Raw genomic sequence first — 12,039 nt, forward strand, 5'->3', positions numbered from 1 at the left:
ATATTAATGCATGCACATCAAACAAGCTTTTCCATTCGCACTTTCTAAACACATCAAGGTAATTACATATACCCAAAAGCGAGTTCAATGGAGCATTTGCTAAAATAAATCTTCAATCAAACTGGTTTAATGAGACACACAAAACAATCTTTCAGGGAACACATTAATACTCTCTCGAAGCTACAATAACATGCTCCTTTTAACACTTCTTCTACAAACCAAGCAGTTTCACATAATTCAACTATCCACATAGAAATGCACCTTACTAAGGTAGGATTTAATCATGCTACTCCTACAAAATGCACATGGAGAATTCTTTAAACATACTCATACAGTTTTCTCCCAATAACCAAAATAAATTTTTAAACCCATAGCCCTTTTAATAATCTAAAAACATAAGCAACATAAGGCTCACACAAGGGTTGAAGAAGTCACATGCTTTTCTCTCTTGCAAACAAGAACTCAAATCAAAGATAATTACACATATCCTAATCATTTTAATTTCCAGAAGAGAGAGAGGAATGGTGCTAATCATTTAATTTTCTACAAAATAAGCATTCAATAATTGCCATACTAGTCCTTCAAATGGACAACATTAAGCTAGATCATAAACTTTTAGCAAACACAACTCGCACTTTCAGATTCAAGACAAGCACGGACCAACCCAAATGGATTAGTCTAAAGAGTACAACACTCAAACACCAACATCAAGAAGGCGAAAACAAGGTGTGAAAACACACGTTCCCCGGGACTGTGTTTGAAGCTTTGCCTGAGACTTTCATGGAAGTCTTTTTCATTTTCTTTAAAATTTCAATGGTGCTACATTCGCCTGTAAGTTTATGAGTATTTACCTCATGGGGGAAGCTCACCTTACACCTACTAATTGCATTTGTTTAAGTTTCCATGATTTCCCAGCCAATTGCCACAACATACACACAACAGGGAGGATGTTGAGTTTTCAATGCCTATCCTCAGCCATGTCCAACAGGTTTGCCAATAAGATTTGTATGAAAAACTTCATACTACTTCTCCTCCATTGATGCCACACAGAGGATGAATGGATTTTTCCCCTTTCACATGCCACGCAGAGGATGAATGGATTTGTTGCCTTTGTATCTTGCCTGAAGACTTCGAAAGGTCATGGGGAGTAAATGATATTTCTTTTTGAATTCCATGGAGGGTTATTATACCATCTTCATATGCTATTGGACATCATCACATTTGCTTAGAATTTGATTACTCATTGTCACGTAGGGGAAATCTGCAGCTCACAACACTTAGAGGATGCTGGAGCTTGTGAAGTCCATTCCACTTGCCTCATGTTTAATGTCGGGGGAAAAATGGCACAAAAATTGCCAGCATTGAATTTGTTTGAAAGTCTCCCTGTGGCTTTTCATGATGCTACGCACCACAGCAAGGGGGGAGGAAGATAGGAGACCAAAAAATGGAGGATACCACTTGAAGTTTGGAGCATTTCTTTTGGATCTCCCTGCAGCACGTGAGAAGAGGGGAGGATTGCAAAGCCACGCCACACTCCACACTCCAAACACACTCTAAACACCACACCTGCTACATTGCATTCGCTGAATTTTAAACATTTTAATGCAGAGAGTATGCTAACTGAGCATCATGTGGGGGGGTTTTTGACTGTTTGCATTTGCTGTGAATGTATTTTGTAACCTCTTTCACATGAAGTGAAACAAAAATAAAATCCTTCCCACTCCCATTTGCAAATGAAAACTATGCCACATCACATCATTGATTTGCACAAAGATCTTCTTCCAGCAAATTAGATTGAAAAATTTGAAGTTCTGGCACATTACCAAGTTGAAAATCTATTGATCTTCATTTTGGCTTATATGTTGTTGTTTAGCATCATTATCTCTTGTAGGCTAGACGGACACAAATACTCTAGCTCTTATCTTATTGTCATAATTGAAGTCACTTTGTGGCATTTTAATCACCTCAAGACAAAATGGATTTGGTCTTCATTTGTTTGGAAATTTAAATGTCTTTTCACATTTTCCACTTACCAACTTGTACTTGATTTTGAACTTTCTCTGCTCTCTCAGTGCCCAACTAGCGAATCGCAGTCAAGCCAGGTCGGGCCCCAAAGTGGGTCTGACTAAATTTTTTTTCATTTTCATGCAACTGACCCCTGGAATGCTTCACGGACCTCAAACATACCTTTGGAAATGATTGGCATCATTTTCGGATCATCAGACTGAATTTTGCAACCTTCAGGTGATTATGCCACATTTTCGCATTTAATCGCGAAGACGTAATTTTCAAACCTATCAAAACACCTTTCTGGAGCTCGCCATCTGACAGGCATGTACTTTGATATACAAGGATGACTTCTACCAAACGGTTTCTCAAGATGAGTTCTGACCGAATAGATATTAATCGACGAAAATGACAAACTAACCTTGTCGACACTGCGGACCTGATGAAGTCAATGTCCTGGCAACACATGACGCCTTTCTCAAAAATATCAAACGACCTCCGTAGGCCCTCAAATTTGAAACACAGGTACCTTTAAGTACATGTTAAAACTTAGAATTCTCAATTCAATCACTAGACTAATAGGATGCAAATGGCATGCTCACAAAAATGGCTACATTAACTGATATATCACTGAAAGTGCGGATAACTGAAAGTGATAGCTAAATGAATCCTTTTGAAAACCGATCAAACGGATTGATAGAGGCTTGAAATTTGAAACATAGCTCATCATTTATACCAGTAATAACTTGGAGCAAACATTATTGCATGACGCTTACTGAGGCAACTTTTACACTTATGCGAAACAGGGCTCCAACTAGCTATCGAAACAGGGACTAGTCAAACCACACAAACTGCAAACGGATTTGGCTATGAAAACTGAGCGAATGGATTCGTCGAGACTTGAAATTTTGTAGGCTGACTCACATTTATGCTTATAATTGAGTCCATTTTGAATTTCTTCATGACAGTCCACAGGGAAAAAGATGTAATCGCTCAAAGTAGGCTACTCAATAAAATCTGCATTTGTGTCTAAAATGCACATTCAGCTCACCCCTCAAAATGGGTACTTGATAAACTTCTTCGAACTAAACTCTGAAAGTTGCAACACACTGCATAGGCCAAATGAAAGGTGTAGGACATGAATCCCAAGCCTTACCCCCTGAAAATCAACTAGCTCCATTTTACCCTCTCTCTAACTAGGCCATTCAACTAGCTCATTTAGACACCTTTTTGACATGCAGAGCAAAAATTTGAATTGGGCCTCTAAACTTGACTCAATTTTAAATAGTCCCAACAGTGGCTCTAACTAGGGATGGTTGATTGCAAGATCAACACAAGAATCCAGATATCTTTGGTTAAGCAGACCACCCAAAACGGATCATTCTTCTCTTCTCATCTCAAAAGCAAAGGGCTTCCTTATTCTACCCAAACAGTAGGGCACTATATTGAAAACCACACAACTGAAGCAAAGCAACTATACAATATATAGAAACAAACTCACAACTGCTTATAACTACTCCACTTACAAACATTTACCTCTGTCGAAAATTTAATTCTCATCTCTTGATATCATGATCCAAACAACTGATTCATAACTGCTCCAATATATACAAATAAACTCACAACTGCTTATAACTGCTCCACTTACAAACATTTACCTCTGTTGAAAATCTGATTCTCATCTCTTGATATCATGATCCAAACAAAGGCATCTTCCAATAACAACTGAGAATAATCATATAATCAAACCTTACCATCATACTGTTGAAACAGCTGGTGTGCATGCCATTTATCTGATTCTGAACTTTGTACTCACACACTACTTCAACACAAGTAAAAACATGAGACAATTCACCATAGAGGTTTTCCCACAAGCTGCAATACACTTCACTATCCCAATCAATTCTACCATTTGCAAGGACATCATCATGCTGAACTTTAAAAGTAAAACATTCATTTTCAATATTGTAAAACTCATCATTTAAATTAATAGAATGAGGGACACTACTAACCAACTGATGCAAACAAGGAACATGAACATTTTGGTCTAGATGTGATACTTCACTATGCTGATCACACCTCACACCATCCTTGCTTATCAAACTGAAAAACTCCGCATTCTCAACATCCCATTCATGAAAAAGAATGCATACCTTTGGCAGAAGCAAATCCTCAGCTAAGTCTTTCTCATTCAGGCTTACATCTACCTAAAACACTTTCATTTGTTGTTTTAAATTATCATCACATAATCCATGCCTCTTACTTTCATCAAACAAATTTTTTACAACCCATGCTATTGCTGTTTGGAATTTCATCAGTATTATGGACTGGTTCATCATTTACAACATCTAGCTGATCAATTATCTCTTCATACAAAGGGTTAGAAACCCAATGGACAATCCCCTTATGAACATTATGACACCGAAGTGGCTGGTCCATATCTATATCAGCATTGAATAAAGCATTAGTAAAATTGCTAAAGACACCATCCATTCGATCATCATAATCATCTTCATCAGACAAAGAAGAAATTGAAACTTGGCTGGAACAATCCTCTGTGTTCCATGTTTCACATTCATGAGATTTTATCCTATGACCATCATTCTGAAAATCAAGATAATCATACTTATCTTGGCACAACTGATCTTCTTCACCAATAGAATACTCGTCATCAGCCAAAGAAAGAAAATGAACATCGCTGCAATTTACTTCATCAGATGAGTTTTTGGCATGTCCACTAAAATTTTATGTCATAAAACCATATGTCAGATCAGCATGTTCATCAAGTATACAAGCATTCAATTCACAGTCCTTTTCCGAAGAATTCTCTTCACTATATTTCAGAAGGTCTTCATCAACAGCTCGAAGGCTCTCCAACATTCGAACCTTCTTGTCCACAACTTCAAGAGCTTTCTTAAGTTCTGCAATCTTCTAGACTTGCATTGCACTTTGCTGTTCCATTTGAGATTCCGTAAAATTCTCTCCATCCATGTGTGCTATATTTTCATTGCAATCACTCATACCATCACAATTTTCTGAATTTACTTTTTGCATAACTTTCAAAATAGAAATATCATCATCATGATTACAAGAAGTGAAATTTGAAGTGAAATCTGAAAATAGATTTACTTCATCTTCAACACAATTAAGATTATCAATATCTAAGTGAGGATCAACTATTGTTTGCACTAAATAATTCTAATTTTCATCATATGGCACATTTTCGCTTGCACAAACAACAACACTTAGTAATCCCTCTCTATTTGGTATTTCAACATCAAATACATCAGTAGCATGTAAAGATTGATGGTCATCACCATCATTATTTTCATTAATATTATCCTGAAGAGATGCATGACTCACTTGGTAGTTGGCAGCAACGTAATTAGCATAACCGGCATACAAATCAAATGGTAGATATCCCTTGTATATATCAATCTCCGTATCAACATTTTCACAACACTTCCCACTGATCATTCCATCACTACTGCGAGAGACAACCAACATTAACGGCAAAGGTTCTTGACTCTCATTTAAATCTAAAACACATGCATCATCAAAACCATTCGGAACTGCAGAGTTTGATGCACCTAGACATAGAATGATTTGCTCAACTTCATATGGTATTCCACCATTGAAGGTACTTTGATAAGAAACCATAGCAAACAAAAACCTCTTAGCTATCCCAAATTTCAAATTATTTTGCATGTCCCTAGTTGTGTTAAAAGCTTCATACAAGGTTTTGGATTCTTTGTTTCTCAATAGGAAACCCATCTTCTCATCAAATGCACTCATGTAAACATCTAGACATACTTTATCATCAAGTTTATACTTTCTAGAAATTTTGGACAAAGCTTGTGAAAATCTAATATTAAATGTTGGTACCAATTCCTCTTCCCTGAATTGTATATAAGTGAATTCTTTTAGCAAGTCAAAATCACTGACCTTCTCATCGAATTGATCCATGAAATCTGAAACCAATTCTTCCCATGAGGTAATAGAATTCACTGGCAAAAAAGAGAACCAATCTCTTGCATCCTCTTTCAATGACTAAATAAACAATTTCATGCATACATCTTCTTGGCAAATTTCAAACTCTCCTATCAAATCTGAAAGTCTTTTAACATGTTGACATGCTGATTCTGATTTCTTCCCACTAAATATGGGCAAATACTTTCTAATTTCCGTGGGTATGGGATTTGGGTAAATCGGAATATCTCTGAAATTTAGAGCAACATAATGGTTCATGATGAAACTTCTCCTATTATACGGTTGTGACACTTCACTAGGCATGGCTCTATGTGGAAATACACAAGGTTGAAAATCTTTACTATTCATTTTCCTTCTTACTCCCACTAAATTATTATACAATCTTGGATAAAGAATGAAACACTTCAAGCACAAATCCTTATACTGAAACTATTCATAACATTGCTTGACATAAAGTTCTTCCACATTTGCATACTATGGAGGATAACATACACTGAATATTTTAGCAGCATAGATATGCAAATCAATTTTGAGATCCTCTCTTTCCCTCTAGACTAGTGTTGTTCACTAAATGGGAAAACGACATTACACATTCAAACTTTTAGAAGAGATCTCTTGCATTTGAAACCTCTAAAAAATACCTGGAGATTTGTAGTTGTAAGACTTGTAGATCTGGAGATTTACTTCACACTTTAGCACTGTCTTTTACATCAGAGTTGCCACCTCTTACATAGAGGATATTTTGAACAGCAAAACGCCATCCAACACTTGTTTAATTCTCTATTTCTCTTTCAATCTTGCTACAACCAATTCACTCTTCAAGACTATCACTGCATTTTTCTTCTCAAGCTTTTATGATGAAAGCACTTATCTATGAATCTGCTAATTAAACCATCTGCACCTTAATATGATTCATAAGATTATCTACTAATATTGTGAAAGTCTTTGAATACAAACTTCCTTCAAGCACCAGTACAGAGACTAGAGTCGCCACCCAATAAGGAATTGGGGAAAAATTTGCATACAGCTGCAAGGACTTGCTCACAACCAAGCAATATAACTTTTATTTGTTACTCCTTCATACAATATATGACATGTAAAACATATCATGTTATAGATCTAGAACAAGAAATATTCTCTTCACCATAAAACCACTTTCATACTCTATGCATACATAATGGATAGACTAACTAGATGAATTTTGGCAATTTCCATTCTCATGTCCCCAGCAAAGTCGACATTTTTGTTGTTCACTAAAAGTGATAACCCAAGAACACTACAAATCTTTCTATGAAATAGCCAATTTCAGTCTGCAAAACACATCAGGGCTTGGACAACATAACATAGGACCCTAATTGATCCTCCTACACTTCAAGTTCTACTAGACCTAGGGGGGGACACCCTTTTGATGCACTAAATACAACAATTAAAGACACATAACTGCATCAACACTAAGCAGATAGATCATTTCACAAGCTCACCACATCTAGAAACACATTATAGATTGGCTAGATCTGTATAAATCATAAATGAAAATAGAGCTTGGAATGAAAAGAACACACCCCTACACATAAAGGGAAATAGATTTGTCTTTTAAAATGTTGATCTGAAACCATCCCCAAACTTGCAAGACCAGTGCCTTGTTCATTGGGCAACAGAGTCACAGACAGAACTACAAATATGAATCATAGATGCAAGCTTATTTTCCTTAAACAAGATATTCATGCATCAATACCTTATATTAATGCACTATTTGATTCATTCACAAATTTATTAGATCTGGATATACATTTCATCATTCATGACTGACTATAGAATTTAAAACCTTCCTTGAAGGATACCTATGAACAGTCACACAATTTCCATAAAATTGACAAATCTTCATCCTCCTTGAGGATTCAATTTATGATAATGAAATGCATACCTAGAGACAATACTGTGAGGAGTTTACTCATGCCTGACACAAGCAAGACCTGCAACTAAAATCACATTTACAACAATGCATTGCAATCCTCTGTACCCTGAAACAAACCAAAAGCATTTACAAATTTGGGTCCTGACATTCAGAAAGTGGAAGCCATCAAATCTGGAGCATTTTCCAAATTTCTATAACCCTTACAACTGAGAAGAATTAGGAATAAGAAGAAGGGGGAAAAAAGAAAGTTTCAATCAGAACATGCCAAGTGTCCCTCCTTCTAATTGAATTTCATTCTTGACCAAATTGCTTCCGAAAAGTCTGATCTTTGCAAAAATTAACTCCATAATCGGATTCGTCATTCCGAGAGCTTTCTGAAAACATATAACACTTCATACTTTGCTCAAAAAATGAGCCCTAGGCGAATAAATCCCCATTTGTGCTCAATCATTTAAATTTTTCAATTTTTGACATAGTTGAAACTATATCATTAACTAATTTTAATTTTGATTTTTGGTTTTGATTATGCTCTGACTCTTTGCCACATGGTGGCCTTCGATTGGTTGATGGGGTTGACTGGATGCCACCTAGGATGACACCTCATCACCACCATGTCATTTGCTTTCTCATTGCCATTTGGCCGCCACGTGTACACCACCTCAGTGCCACGTCATCACCACTTAGGTGCCACCTCAGCACCATGTCATCGCCACCTCACCGGGACCTTCTTGCTGGACCGCTGATTGGACCTACCACTTGTGCGCCACCTGGCTTTCGCCATTTCACAGCCTCTAACGTTCGTGCATCTTCAATCTGGGAAACCACGCGGGCTATTGATCTCCATCTAACATGCTCACTAGTTAAGTTGCTGCATTTTCGCCATTTTTCGTTTCGCCATTTTGTAGGGCTTAACTAGCAAGCAACTTTGGCCTGTGAAATCACACGCTTTGTCAGATCGTGTCGGACCTTCTCACTATTTAAGCCGACCTTTCTCTGCAAAATTTTGCCTATTTGCCTCGGGAAGCATGCCTGCATGGGGTCCACCTAGTCGCTGCCTAGTCACCTCCTCTGTCACCTCGAGATCCGTGCTCACACATGGGCCCACCTTGGGTGCCCATACGCACCATCCATCAAAAGCCTTTAAGGCTTAGACATATTACTACTATGGAGCTTTATATTTAAACATCGAAAAAGTCCTTTCCACAGTGAATATGGGATAAAGGCTTTAAACCTGGGACTGCGTTTGAAGCTTTGCCTAAGACTTTCATGGAAGTCTTTTTCATTTGCTTGAAAATTTCAATGGTGCTAGATTCACTTGTAATTTTATGAGTATTTACCTCATGGGGGAAGCTCACCTTACACCTACTAATTGCATTTGTTTAAGTTTCCATGATTTCCCAGCCAATTGCCACACCATACACACAACAGGGAGGATGCTGAATTTTCAACGCCTATCCTCAACCATGTCCAACATTTTTGCCAATAAGATTTATATGAAAAACTTCATACTACTTCTCCTCCATTGATGCCATGCAGAGGATGAATGGATTTGCCCCCTTTCAAATGCCACACAGAGGATGAATGGATTTGTTGCCTTTGTATCTTGCCCGAAGACTTCGAAAGGTCATGGGGAGTAGATGATATTTCTTTTTGAATTCCATGGAGGGTTATTATACCATTTTTGTATGCTACTAGACATCATCGCATTTGCTTAGAATTTGATTACTCATTGTCACGCAGAGGAAATCTGCAGCTCACAACAATTAGAGGACGCTAGAGCTTGTGAAGTCCATTCCACTTGCCTCATGTTTAATGTTGGGGGGAGGATGGCACAAAAACTGCCAGCATTGAATTTGTTTGAAAGTCTCCCTATGGCTTTTCACCATGCTACACACCACAGCAAGGGGGGAGGAAGATAGGAGACCACAAAGTGGAGGATACCACTTGAAGTTTGGAGCATTTCTTTTGGATCTCCCTGCAGCACGTGAGAAGAGGGGAGGATTGCAAAGCCACACCACACTCCACACTCCAAACACACTCTAAACACCACGCCTGCTACATTGCATTTGCTAAATTTAAAAGATTTTAATGCAGAGAGTATGCTAACTGAGCATCATGTGGGGGGGTTTTTGACTATTTGCATTTGTTGTGAATGTATTTTGTAACCTCTTTCACATGAAGTGAAGCAAAAATAAAATCCTTCCCACTCCCATTTGCAAATGAAAACTATGCCACATCACATCATTGATTTGCACAAAGATCTTCTTCCAGCAAATTAGATTGAAAAATTTGAAGTTCTGGCACATTACCAAGTTGAAAACCTATTGATCTTCCTTTTGGCTTATATGTTGTTGTTCAACATCATTATCTCTTGTAGGCTAGACGGACACAAATACTCTAGCTCTTATGTTATTGTCATAATTGAAGTCACTTTGTGGCATTTTTATCACCTCAAGACAAAATTGATTTGGTCTTCATTTGTTTGGAAATTTAAATGTCTTTTCACATTTGTCACTTACCAACTTGCACTTGATTTTGAACTTTCTTTGCTCTCTTAGTGCCCAACTGGCGAATCGCAGTCGAGCCAGGTCGGGCCCCAAAGTGGGTCTGACTAAATTTTTTTTCATTTTCATGCAACTGACCCCTGGAATGCTTCACGGACCTCAAACGTACCTCTGGAAATGATTGGCATCATTTTTGGATCATCAGACTAAATTTTGCAATCTTCAGGTGATTACGCCACATTTTCGCATTTAATCACGAAGACGTAATTTTCAAACCTGTCAAAACACCTTTTTGGAGCTTGCCATCTGATAGGCGTGTACTCTGATATACAAGGATGACTTCTACCAAATGGTTTCTCAAGACGAATTCTGAGCGAATAGATATTAATCGGCGAAAATGACAAACTGGCTTTGTCGACACTGCGGACCTGATGAAGTCAATGTCCTGGCAACACATGACGCCTTTCACAAAAATATCAAACAACCTCCGTAGGCCCTCAAATTTGAAAAACAAGTACCTTTAAGTACATGTTAAAACTTAGAATTCTCAGTTTGATCACCAGACTAATAGGATGCAAATGGCATGCTCACAAAAATGGCTACATCAACTGATATATCACTGAAAGTGCGGATAATTGAAAATGATAGCTAAATGAATCCTTTTGAAAACCAATCAAACGGATTGATAGAGGCTTGAAATTTGAAAAGTAGCTCATCATTTATACCAGTAATAACCCAGAGAAAACATTATTGCATGACAGTTACTGAGGCAACTTTTACACTTATGCGAAACAGGGCTCCGACTAGCTGTCGAAACAGGGACTAGTCAAACCACACAAACTGCAAACGGATTTGGCTATGAAAACTGAGCGAATGGATTCGTCAAGACTTGAAATTTTGCAGTCTGAATCACATTTGTGCATAGAATTGAATCCATTTTGAATTTCTTCATGAAAATCAATAGGGAAAAATATGTAATCACTCAAAGTAGGCTACTCAATAAAATCTGCATTTGTGCCTAAAATGCACATTCAGCTCACCCCTCAAAATGGGTACTTGATAAACTTCTCCAAACTAAACTCTGAAATTTGCAACACATTGCATAGGCCAAATGAAAGGTGTAGGACATGAATCTGGAGCCTTACCCCCTAAAAATCAATTGGCTCCATTTTACCCTCTCTCTAACTAGGCCATTCAACTAACTGATTTAGGCACCTTTCTGACATGCAGAGCAAAAATTTGAATTGGGCCTCTAAACTTGACTCAATTTTAAATAGTCCCAACACAGTCAATCCCATGATTTGCTTAGAAGTAAGTGCACATAGGAAGGCTTCGAAGTCTAGCTGTGCAATCATTTTCAAGATTCTTGTCCAAGTTTGCAGGAGCAGGATTGCTAGATGCCAGATCATAAGGTGTGTATCCTTTCTTAGTGATCTCCCAAATATCCTTGCCAAGACATCTAAGATGAGTCTCCATTTGGATTTTCCATATCCCATAATTTGTTCCATCAAGCTTAGGGATTTCTCTTTCAAAAATTATTGCTGGTGGATTAGAAGTATTAGTTGCCATAGGATCTACCTCAAGTGATTAAGCTTCTACAAAAGAGGACCAAAGCTCTGATAC

The sequence above is a fragment of the Cryptomeria japonica genome, chromosome 6 (genome assembly GCF_030272615.1).
Source record: "Cryptomeria japonica chromosome 6, Sugi_1.0, whole genome shotgun sequence".
Taxonomy (NCBI): Eukaryota; Viridiplantae; Streptophyta; class Pinopsida; order Cupressales; family Cupressaceae; genus Cryptomeria; species Cryptomeria japonica.